This window comes from Engystomops pustulosus, chromosome 4 (assembly GCF_040894005.1).
Source record: "Engystomops pustulosus chromosome 4, aEngPut4.maternal, whole genome shotgun sequence".
In the NCBI taxonomy this organism is placed as follows: domain Eukaryota; kingdom Metazoa; phylum Chordata; class Amphibia; order Anura; family Leptodactylidae; genus Engystomops; species Engystomops pustulosus.
The window spans coordinates 136,549,497-136,563,021 of NC_092414.1; positions in this window are offsets into that span (position 1 = coordinate 136,549,497).

The window sequence follows — 13,525 nt, forward strand, 5'->3', positions numbered from 1 at the left end:
GTGGGATTTAGTGCACCCACTGCTGGACCAGGGCTACCACCTCTACCTGGACAATTTCTACACCAGCACCACCCTTTTCAAGTGCCTCACTTCCAGAAATACTGCGGCATGCGGCACTGTACGCAGAAATCAGAGAGGTCTCCCTAAGTCGCTGCTTGGGCAAAAACTTAAAAGGCACGAAAGCAGGGCACTATGCAGCGACTCTGTATTGTGTGTTAAGTACAAGGACAAGAGAGAGGTCCTTGTATTAACCACAATACATGAGCACACCACCACCCCTGTCCCAGTACGAGGTGCCAGTACAGAAACCCCCAAGCCAGACTGTATTTTAGATTATAACAAATACATGGGAGGGGTGGACTTGTCTGACCAGGTGCTTCAGCCGTACAATGCCATGCGGAAGTCGAGGGTGTGGTACAAGAAGCTGGCCGTGCACATCATGCAGATGGCATTGTATAATGCTTATGTGCTGCATCGATATGCCGGCCAGAGGGGAACTTTCCTGGAATTTCAAGAGGTAGTAATAAAGTACTTTCTTTTTGGAGACCAGGAAGGGGGAAGTGCTAGCACATCTGGAAGTGAGGCCACATCACGTATTGTACCAGGGCAGCACTTTCCAGGAGTAGTTCCCCAAACAGCCAGCAAGGGAAGGTCACAAAAGAGGTGCAGGGTGTGCTCCAAAAATGGCATTCAGAAGGACACCATTCATCACTGTGAGACATGCCCAGAAAAACCAGGGTTATGTATGAAAGATTGCTTCCGAATTTATCATACATCCCTGGATTTTTAGAGTACCCTGTTGTTACCCTGACGCACAGCTTATACATCATGCCGCACCTTCCCTTCTAAGCCCTGCCATGTGCCCAGCCTGTAGATTACTGTCCCGTATGCTTTACCCGGGAAAACATGCATCATGATTTTTAGGGTGTTTGTCTCCCATGGCAGCAGCTGGGCACAAAATGACATAATAGATATTTTTTACTATGCACTATCCATTTTGCACTTTTTCAGGGGTCCACCTGTGGGGTTAAAATGCTAACTATACCGCTAGATTAATTCATGGAGGGGTGTAGTTTCCAAAATAGGGTCAGTTCTTAGGGGTTTCTACTGTACTGGCCCCTATTGGCATCTACAAATCTTTCATGATGCCAAAAAGAAAAAAAAAGTACAATGTCTGTGCTCCAACAAGTTATTCCCTTTTGAGCCCTGCCGTGTCACCATCCTACAGATTATTGCCTCCTATGGGGTATTGCCCTAACCGGGGTAACCCGCAGAATGATTTTTGATGTGTTGTTCCCCAGTGGCATGAGTTGGGCAAAATACTTTTGTCACTTCAATGGCATATTTGATAAATTGCAATACAATTGTTTCTCTGCACTACTCACTTTGTATTACATTTGAGCCAGCACCTTGCTAAAATGCTCATACAAGCCTACATACATTCTTTGAGGGGTGCCCTTTCCAAAATGGGTTCACTACTTGGGGGTTTCTATTGTACTGGTACCTCGGGGGTACCCCCCATTACCAATCTAGTGAAAACAAAGCTTGAAAACCTAAATTGTGCTTCTTTCTTCCTGACCCCTGCCGTGTGCCCAGCCTGTAAATTATTGGCACATGTGTAGTATTGCCGTACTCGGGACAACCCGCAGAATGATTTTTGGGGTGTTTGTCTAAAGTGGCATGGGTTGGGCACAGTATATGAGGCACTAAAATGACTTTTTTGAGATAAAAACGCAATTTTTACTCTGCACCATTTACTTTGCATTAAATTTTGACCAGCGTGCCGGGGGTTAAAATGCTCACCACAACCACTGATAAATTCTTTAAGGGGTCTAGTTTCCGAAATGGTGACATTTTGGGGGGTTTTCTATTGTACTTTTACTTCAGGGACTCTTCAATTACACTGTGGCACCACAAAATATTTGCAGCCAAATTGGCTTTCCAAATTCCCAGTATCGCTAACTCTGTTCTGGACATCGCTGTGCGGGGAAACAGCAGCTGACATCCACATGTCTGGTATTGCCGTACTCGGAAGAAGCAGGGCAAGAAATTAGGAATATATATTTACCTCAAATTCCTTCTGAATGTATCCATTTTAGGGCTAAATTGGAAAGATTGAAATCCAAAATTGAAATTTCAAAATTTCCACTCCATTTTCATATGCTTCCGGAAAAATAATTAAAGGGTTAACAGACTTCTTAAATGCTGATTTGAATAGGTTGAGATGTTAGGTTCATAAAATGGTGTTACTTGTGGGGGTATATAGTACATAAGCCTTTATAGAGCACTTCCAAACTGAATTGATCACCAAAAAGTTCGCATTTTTCAAATTTCAAGAAAATCTGAGAAGTTGCTACTAAAACTTCAAACCTTCTCACATCCATAAAAAAAATGGAAACGTAAAACAAATAATGGATATAAAAAGAAGACCAATGGCAAAAGGTTTCTATCAAAAAAAATTTGTGGTATCACTTTTTGTCTAAAAAGTATAACATTTGAAACTTTGAAAATAGTCATTTTTTTTCAAATTTTTCCTAAAGTTTTGAATTTTTACCCCCCAAAAAAGGAACGGATCACCGAAATGACACTACTAACATAAACTACAATGTCTCACGAGAAAACAATCTCAAAATCACAGAGATATCTTAAAGCGTTGAAAAGTTATTACCACAGGAAGAGACACTGGTCAAATTTCAAAAAAAAGTTGCGAGCCTTAACCTGCAAACCGGCTGCGTCCTTAAGGGGTTAATGTGTCACCAAAATGTTTTGCCCATTTTGAATTGGGCAGATGTTTACAATCAGCTACTAATTGCACTGTATAGTAAATATCACCCCCCTGTTCTGTTCCCACTCTGTCAACAATGATACTTTATGATGAGCCACAGTGGCTCTCGCTTAGGGGGTGGGTAGTGACCCCATGTATTTTGCAACTGAAAAAAAATATTGAAGCCGTTATATACCATTAGAAAATATAAACACTAAACGGTTTTGATGATAGTTGAGAACAGAACACTTGTCACTAATTACAACCATGTGGTTAATGTAGTTCAGTAGGGAGTGGACTAGTGGAGGTTGTTGTTAATGGATTTCACTTTTTTTTTTAATCATTTTACTGATGCAAACTTTTCGATGTCTTTGTTTCTCTATAAAATACTAATTTGTATTAATTTGTGTGAAAGCAGCTTCACACCCAAAACTTTTTACATGCAGGATGAAAAAAATGGTATGCTGTTTCTTTAATAAAGAGGCAAAGTGTCCCAACTCTATTAGATGTCACCAACCCTTCCAATCCAGCTATAATACTTCTACTTATACATCTACTTCCAATAAAGAAATTTAGCTCCAAGCTTTTATGTCACTTGATCAGGCCAGCAAGAGCCTTTATTCCATCGTCTTGGAAAAAGCATTACCTATCCCTTTGAGACTGAGTTTTACGGAATGATGAAATCAGGTGCCGATAAGAACTTACAGCTTTCTATCATAGACAATCCAGATGTTTAAGTACATGGAGCCCCTGTTTACAATCCCAACAAACCAGGGAGTAAGTTGACTTGTTTGTACATTGAAAGTGACTTTCCATCTTTTTTTCTCTCTGTCTTTCTCTCATTTCTCTTTATTTATTAGAGCAGGTAAAGTAAGTGTTTTCTGGTTTATTTTCTTGTTATGTAAATTTTTATCATGAAAAGTCATTGAAAGGTATCTTGGAAAAAAATTTAAAATAAATTTAAAAAATTAAAAAACATTCAATGCATATGTAATTTATTTCATTTGATTTATAAACTCTTGTTAAAACAATAGCATTTTCTCTTTTTATATTGACAAGTGGATCTAGGAGGTAGAAATGTTTGCCCTGTCTTAATTATTCTTCTACATCTACCTGGGCTGTATATAAATTATTTTCCACCAAACCAAGGGGTTAGCACAAAATTCAGTCGTGTCATTTGTTTGTAAATTTATGTGAACCCACTCTATTATACCTTAACAAAACCTTAGAAGAGCACATGAGTGAAATCTGGTTCATAGAAATCTCATTATACCATTTGGTTAAAATTTAATTCCTTTTATTTAATCATTACATTTATTTAAAAACAACAGTATGACAATGTAATTTGTAAAATACAAACAAAAAATGAGTTATCCTCGGGAGTTCCACTAAAGCGTCCACACTCCACATAAACACAGGAATAGATCCAGGTTACTGTCCACATGTAAGTTAGCCAAAAAAGGTATTATAAAGTGCCAGTGCACCAGTATCCATACATAGGTTTATCACAAAAAATATTGTAAAGTGCCAGTGCAGTACAACTCGACATAAATATATGACTAGAATTTTAAGTGTTATATGCCTTTTTTTTAATATGTACGGAATGGCTTACCCATGTTCTGTTAGGTGTGGGCGCTGATACCCCGACGCGCGTTTCGCGTTGCGGCTTCCTCAGGGGGCCTGTGTGTGCATGTGTGTGCCTTCTTGTATTTAAACATCTCGGTGTGTCACGTGGGCAGGATGAGGTGACGCCCCACTTTGGCCGGAACCGGACAGGGCAAAGAAGCCACGCCCCCGACCGCGTCATCGCGGGAGTGGCAGCCGCCGTGTCACATGATCCGCCCTAATGTTGACGTCATTCCCCACTCCGCCCCTGCTCCCATGATCCCCGCCCCCAGTGTCGAAACGGAGGATACAGAACTGGACCCGAGAACATGTTACTCGGGAACAGTGGTGCACCCCCGCCGCACAGAAGAGCGGTTACAAGGTGCACAGTTTTTTTGGACACATCATATGCCGGAAAATGGGAATAAATGCCGAAGGGGAAGTCAAAATTCAGAAAAATGGAGAAAAAGGAATTCATAGTTCATATGAGATGGAGCATGGTTGTGTGAGCTGGTTGGAGATGTTAGAATATATATATATGTTAACTGGGATCCTATTATGAATTTAATATTAATGTGTAAGATATTGTGAATGTGCATAATTGTGTGTTGGTGATAACATGCAAGTGAAGAAGAATGAAGGTGTAAATATTTGTGAATATTATAATTAGTACTGTATATGATATACTACAATGCAGAATGTGAATGTGTGATTATTGTGAATGAAACTATATGTGTGGTACACTATATATTACATTTAAACTCCAATTGGAATGAATAAAAAGTGCTATTGCAGTGACTTAAAAAACATATAAGTGAGCTCTTATAATTGTGATAACCTATCCCTCCCACCTAAATCACTACCAAATCAATAAAAACGCACTAATCAATGACCCTACCACCCCCCCCCCTTGGAGCCACCACCCCCTAGAACCACCACCCCCATCCTGGTGCCCCATAACTCCCACACACTCCACTCACCCCCCCCCCACACACACACACACACACTGTACACAACCACCACCCCTTATCCCCAAACCCCCACACCTATCCCATGTGCGCCCGGACCCCATTAATTAATCCTGGGTGGTACCCATTTTATGCTATATTCCAGGTCCTACTTAGTGCCCATGCATGTCCATCAAATACGAAGAGAATCAGGAGAGTCTCGTATGAGTCCGTCTTCAAGGTTCCACATGGTAAGTTGTAGGTGAGTCCATTTCTTATATTGTAACTTTTCTTTTTAGGTTTCCTCACGTAACATCCACCCTCATCATGTCAATTTCCATCTCCGAGACCATCACACAGCGCAACACAGGAAGGTACGTCAAAACATCATGTCTGTATATTCAATATTGGATCTTAATACAAAAAAATACTTATTTTAGTCATTCTGCTTTAAGACCACAAACAAGATAAAATTAAAAGACCAAGTAGGGGAGAGGAAAAAAACAAGGGAATATAATTGCATTTTACACTTTGTGTGAGATTATATTTGGAGATTAGAGATAAATTGGTTGGAACAGGACTACTTCGAGGGAAGCATCTTATAAAAAGGGAGAAAAAGTCAATGCTTCATTGAGGCCTTTTGGAACCTTTGTATCCAGGAGTACAATCCACTTGCACTCTTTTTGTGCTAACAATTTCTTTGCATTACCGCCTCGATGGAGGATCCATGCCTTGATGGATTTGTTCAATTCCACGAACCCTAAAAGTTTTAGGATCGCAATTATGGTGGGTTCTAAAATGTCTGGGTAATGTCTTTAATTGACTCAGTTCTAGTGGAGTGCTCACTTGTCGGGCCTTCATTATGTCTCTTACGTGTTCCCTTGTGCGGACTCGCAATTCCCTGATCGTCATCCCTATGTAAACTAAAGGACAACCACAGGTTGCGTAGTAGATGGATGCCTTCTCTCCTCTAGGTATAGAGGATGCCCCCTGTCTATGGTGATGGTAGAGCCTCCTCTCCTCTAGGTGTAGAGGATGCCCCCTGTCTATGGATGATCCTTCTGTGCTATGAGATACAGTGTTCTGACAATGTGGTTAGATTATCGGGGTACAAGGTTTATATGCACTTTCATTTAACCTTCTGAACATTCTACTAGTATCTGACACAGAGAGAGAGAGGAGATCCATAAGATGCATATTACACACAGTTGGCCCTGAATTAGAGGATGTATTTTGTTATCCTGAGTATATTTAAGAAACTTGTCTTCATGGAAATACCCCTTTAATTTGGGAACTTTATAACAGAATTAATTCAGAGTAGACATTGTATGGTTTTAAGGAGTCCACTGTATAGAATAGAATTAATTAAAGAGGAATGCTGTGTGTAATAGGCGACAATCCATTCCTTCAAGTATAAAACATCATGGTGAATTTTCCTCTCCTTGACTTACCGCTGCTGCATTCACCAAACAATTGACTTCAGCTCTCTAGCATATCATGCTGGGCAACTCAAAATACCACAGTGATTTACAGTGTCACACCCTATACTCCTGATATATAACCCTCATGCCACAATTAATTAAACTGTGTCCCCTGCATTTATCATATATACCTTTCACACCACAGGTGACCTCACTGTTCCCACTGCATATATTGTATATACCCCTTACACCACCTGTGACAGCACTATGCCCCCACATATATCAGTTAGCCGGTTATATCAAATATGCCCCCATAATTATTATTATATAAACAGAGAACCTCCAAATAAATATTAATATATTTGATCTCCATAAAAATTTGAAACCCATTATTTACAGGTTCTCAATTTATCATGGGGGAAATATACATTATTATTTATTATTGATCATTATGAATAATGTATATGTTGCCCCAATAACAAGTTGAAATCCCCATAATGAAAATGTATATATTTTGCAGAATTTATTGCATACACAATCGAGACTCAATTTGTGATTGGAAGAATAAATATTTTTATTCATTATAGGGGTGCTCTATTGTGGGTGCATGTAGTCACAATAAATACACAAAGTATTCCAGCATCCAGGCATGCGTGTGATGATACTGAAAATCAAAGTAGGAAATCAAATTTCAAGCTGATAAAATTTCTGTGGAAATGCCTTAAGACTATTAAGGAATATTTCCGATTTGCGCCGTCTTTCCCTGGATTGGCCCAGGTTTTTGGCGCACGTGATCGGATTGTGGCACATCGGCACCGGCATGCATGTGACACAAGTCTGGGGGCGTGACCGTCGGAAAACCCGACAGATTTGGAAAAACAGCTGTATTTTTTTAAAAAATGTGTCGCTTGACACGCGCTTACCTGCACCAGGAATAGGATAGTGAACTCCGGCGAACTCCAGCGGACTTCAACGCAGCAGCAATACCTGGTAGACATCGGGCGCACTACCTTAGTGAAGACCCGAATCCGCGACTGAGAACGCGCAGCTGGATCGCGACAGGACCGGGTAAGTAAATGTGCCCCACTGTCTTTATCAAGTAGAAACCATGGACATACTACAGCGACATGAGGCTTAGCATTGTAATGCATCAGAAGGTACCCAGGCCCCACTGCACCTGTATATGGTTTCACATTGGGTCTGAGGATCTCATCACTGTACCTAATTGCAGTCAGGGTACATTTGGCTAGCACGTGTAGGGCTGTGTGGACCTTCAAAGAAATGCCTCCCTACACTATTACAGACTCAATGCCAAACCAGTCTTGTTGCTGGCAGCAGAAGCTTATGCACATGAGTCTCGAGACTCATGTCTGTCAAAGTGTTCATTGTGAAGCTGCTCTCTTTTGTGAAGAGCACAGGGTGCCACTGTTTAATCTACCAATCTTGCAGTAATCAACGAACAATGTGGTAAGACGTCAGTAGGAATTCCTAGCAAGAGGAGTCAAGCAAGCTTTTCTCCAAGTGACAGACCATCCATGCTGTTGACCCGTTTTGGAAGTCACAGGGGACCAATTCCAGCTGCACGCCTTTGGCTCCATTCCCCTCATTTGGTGCAATGATGGAGATGCCTTTTGGCTCCCTCACCACCAAGTGCCTTGCGCCAATGGCACATCCTCCCTCCCTGACTCGGAGGGCACTATAGAATGCCAGAGCAGAGGTAAAAGGGGGGCACATAGAAGCAACTCTGCAGGAAACTCTCTTCCCTACAACTATTCCTGATGACTCCTAAGTCAGTCTAGGCTCCCCAGGGCCCCAAACGCTCTAAGCTTCCTTCACAACCCCAGCAAAAATGGACAGACCCATCAGATGAAACTTTACGGGCTACGCCAAACTTGTCCAACTTGGGGAATGAAAAAAGAATTGGGCCTCCTCTCCTGATCCCCATGCAGATGAAACATACCCAGCAAGGCATTTAGAAGAGCCACTTGAATGGCAGTAATACACTCACCGGCCACTTTATTAGGTACACCATGCTAGTAACGGGTTGGACCCCCTTTTGCCTACAGAACTTCTTCGTGGCATAGATTCAAGAAGGTGCTGGAAGCATTCCTCAGAGATTTTGGTCCATATTGACATGATGACATCACACAGTTGCCGCAGATTTGTCGGCTGCACATCCATGATGCGAATCTCCCGTTCCACCACATCCCAAAGATGCTCTATTGGATTGAGATCTGGTGACTGTGGAGGCCATTTGAGTACAGTGAACTCATTGTCATGTTCAAGAAACCAGTCTGAGATGATTCCAGCTTTATAACATGGTGCATTATCCTGAAAGTAGCCATCAGGTGTTGGGTACATTGTGGTCATAAAGGGATGGACATGGTCAGCAACAATACTCAGGTAGGCTGTGGCGTTGCAACGATGCTCAATTGGTACCAAGGGGCCCAAAGAGTGCCAAGAAAATATTCCCCAAACCATGACACCACCACCACCAGCCTGAACCGTTGATACAAGGCAGGATGGATCCATGCTTTCATGTTGTTGACGCCAAATTCTGACCCTACCATCCGAATGTTGGAGCAGAAATCGAGACTCGTCAGACCAGGCAACGTTTTTCCAATCTTCTACTGTCCAATTTCGATGAGCTTGTGCAAATTGTAGCCTCAGTTTCCTGTTCTTAGCTGAATGGAGTGGCACCCGGTGTGGTCTTCTGCTGCTGTAGCCCATCTGCCTCAAAGTTCGACGAACTGTGCGTTCAGAGATGCTCTTCTGCCTACCTTGGTTGTAACGGGTGGCGATTTGAGTCACTGCTGCCTTCCTATCAGCTCAAACCAGTCTGCCCATTCTCCTCTGACCTCAACAAGGCATTTCCGCCCACAGAACTGCCGCTCACTGGATGTTTTTTCTTTTTCGGACCATTCTCTGTAAACCCTAGAGATGGTTGTGCGTGAAAATCCCAGTAGATCAGAAGTTTCTGAAATACTCAGACCAGCCCTTCTGGCACCAACAACCATGCCACATTCAAAGGCACTCAAATCACCTTTCTTCCCCATACTGATGCTCGGTTTGAACTGCAGGAGATTGTCTTGACCATGTCTACATGCCTAAATGCACTGAGTTGCCGCCATGTGATTGGCTGATTAGAAATTAAGTCTTAACGAGCAGTTGGACAGGTGTACCTAATAAAGTGGCCGGTGAGTGTATATGACTTATCTACCTACTAAGAGGACTTGAAGTCTATGGTGGCTGGGTTTAAAAATATGCTGAAGTAAGAGCTTACCCTAGTTCCCCAGGATATTTGCCTCGTGTCAAAGAGAGTGGAGTGACTAGAAGAGTATCATTTTCCCATTTGCAATGTACTGCTGCAGTACAAACATCTGCTCCATGCAGCTATGCAGAGGCACCTAGAAGATCTAGACCAGCGGTGGCGAACCTATGGCACGCGTGCCAGAGAGGGCACGCAGAGCCCTCTCTGCAGGCACGCGTACCATCTACCCATTCTCATCAAAGTCGGAGCTCCGGCTCTGTCCTGAAGCTGATTGGCTCTGCTCTCGCTAGTGATGCCTTAGTGAGACGAGAGCAGCCGATCAGTGCCCGCCCCTCCTCCTCTTCAGCCCGGGAAGTGGGAAGAGATCAGAGTGAGGCAGCTCTCAGAACGGAGCTGACAGCAGCAGAGCAGAGATACAAGGTCAGGAGCTGCTGGGGCTGCTCACACACAGAGATGTGCACACTTACAGAGGTCCTGGCAGGTGACACTAAACCAACTATAAATACTTGTGGTTTAGTGTCCCAAATCCCCTGTGTAACAGTCTGTGGCCACGTTGCCTGTATCTGAAGTGCTCATCACCTGCAGATGGCGGCCAGTGAAGCCAGGACAACCCCACAGTAAGCACCCTATGTACAATGTAAGCGGGTGCTATGCTGCATCACTGGCCGGGTCGTGCAGGTGATGAGCGCTGTGGACAGAGGCAAGTGTATATGTGGCCACAGACAGCTCTCATATGGGTGATCCCAAATCCACCTGTGCATCCACCCCACAACAACCACTTTGTCCTACGAACCACCTCCCAAAATGCTACTTTTTTGCCATTTTGCAACATGTAATAAAATGTTATGAAAAGTGGTCAAATGGGTGTACAGTCCTCAAAACGGTAGCACTGAAAGCGTCATCTCATATCACAAAAAATTACACCACAAACAGCTCTGTACACTAAAGTATGAAAAAGCGCCCAAAAATTTGCACCAGAAGATGGCAAAATGACTTTTTTTTTTAGTACAGGAGGTTTTAATTTTTGTAAATGTATACAAACATTATTAAACCCATGTAAATATATTATCCCTGTGATCGTACCGACCCACAGAACATGTCGTTTGGGGTGCACAGCGAAAGCTGTAAAATCCAAGCCCACAAGAATTTGTCACAAAGGCATTTTTTTAACCAATTTTACTGCATTTGGAATTTTTTACCACTTCCCAGTACAGGGAATTGGATACTAAATACCATCACTATGAAGTGCAATTTTTTACGCAGAGCTCTTTCAGGGTGGGGAGTAAAAACTGGAAACGCAAAAACAAAAAGGGGGTAAAGATGGCAATATTTGGTCCATGAGCAATCTAACTTATCACAGTCCCCTAGTCCCTGCATGTACTCAGGACTACTGTCCCTGTACGGGGGTAATGATAATCAGTATATGGCGGTAATTTTCCTCACTGAATGGCAGTAATATGATATTCATCGCTATATTTGTATAGCATAGTATAGCAATGCTATTGGTAACATTGGCCTTTCTATAGTCTTTATTACCAGCATGATGCTATTTATGTTGTTGTAAAGGTGGCATCATCATATGGCAGTATTATTTGTCTTATTGTTAGGTGGTATTGTGGCACCATTGGGCTAAATTTCTGTGTTGGCACCTCGCGATAGAAACGTTGGCTTTGGTTTGCAGTTTGGGCACTCGGTCTCTCAAAGGTTCACCATCACTGATCTAGACAATAGGGGCCACTGAGACAAATGGAGCAGATAATGTTCCGGCAACTTTGGAAGCGGAAAAATCTAATTTTGGGAGAGGCCGCTAGCCACAAAATTAACATAGATAGGGCGCATGGGGCACTCTGACCTATAAGCAAGGCTGCTACGCACAGGGACACTATCGGCTGCATTAACTTTACCTTAAAGGAGACTATCCTAGCTAAACAGTCACAAGATATTACATTTAAAGGAAACCAAGTTCCGATTAATCCAAATCTCTTTTGGGTCACCCTGCAACAGCTAGCCCTGAAAGATCACTCTAATTCTTACCACGGAGGCTATCCATCCGCTCTCATAGGCTCCAGGACTGGTTGATATGCTACCTTAGAACTTGGACCAATTTTGTGCCTCCTTGAATATTCCTGGTCCTTTACCAGCTCCATCACCAGTCTTGCATCCTTCACAGAGAAAGCTACCCTGACTGATAATGAAAGTAGAACAGATTTACAGTGGCACTCTTTTATTCGCAGGTTATGATTCACTTATAAGGTTATGATATCACTTATATGAGCAGGTTATGTTACACTTAGGCTTTCTCCCCAATGGTTAGAATGTTGAAAATGTTGTTTACACATAGGCTGTGGTGACCCCACCGGATGATCGATTCACGACCTTACAAGAGCACTACCACGCTGTTTCTTTTCTAAAACCACCTGCCGTGAGGGCTGCGATCACCCTTTTTTCAGGTTGAAAAAACTGTACTTTTTATTTTGCTCTAATACATGAGCTTACATAGAATGTGCCCTTACAAAGAAGTTCTTATCTTGGTATGGTTTTTGTCTTGTCTACACCTGTAGTCATGTCTGAGTGTTCTCTCCCTTTCTTTCCACTCCTCCTCCTGATCCATCACAGGCATATATGACGACTTTGAGTCAAATTGATTGGAAACCATAGTTTCAGAGAGACTTGATACTTTCCTTTCCCCTCTCATCGATGGGGTAACGTACTTATGTTACTCCCCTCCCCACTTATAGGTAGTAATAGTTAAACTACTATCTTTTAAAGTTAGCAGTTATTGTCTAATGCAAAGCACTGCCTTGCCTTATCTGAACTATCTGTGGCTAAGGCAGATAAAGTTTACATACAAGAGACTCACTATGATGCTGGTTGAAGCTTCGCATTTGCACGTAGGTAGACACAACAACTTTCAGCCACATGCCCTTTTATGGTGGCGGATACGGTGGTAGGTTTATTATATTGCAAGGGAAGCTGAACGGCACCCCGCTAACCCTATGTAATTGTTTCTTTTTTGACCAGAGTACTTAAACTGTGGAGACTACCGCACTCAGCCCTGTTTATTGGAGCAGACCTTAATATTACTGAAATATACTTTTCCTGAGAGCTGAACCCCCAGGATGGGCCCAGTGTAACTTGTCTTTAGGTTTTCGTAGACTTATGAGATGGTTTGCCCTTTGCGACATGTGGAGGATTGACAACCCCCAGGACAAGGTCTTTACATATTTTTTCCTGCCAACAAAACTCACACTAGGTTTTATAAATTTATAGAAAATATACAAACCCTACGCTTCATGGACAAGGCAGAGATAGAGATTATCACTTGGTTGGATCATGCTCCAATCACTGTGCACCTGAAGGATGGGTGGGGGGCTCCTGCAATGCAGTTGGAGCCAGATTCAAGAAAGACAGAGAAGGAAAACTGGTTGAGCTACTGTATGCTTCCAGCTAAAGTCATGTAAGGCCAGTCATCCCCAAAAATTGTGTATAACAAAATATGTGGCATAGAAATGCACAA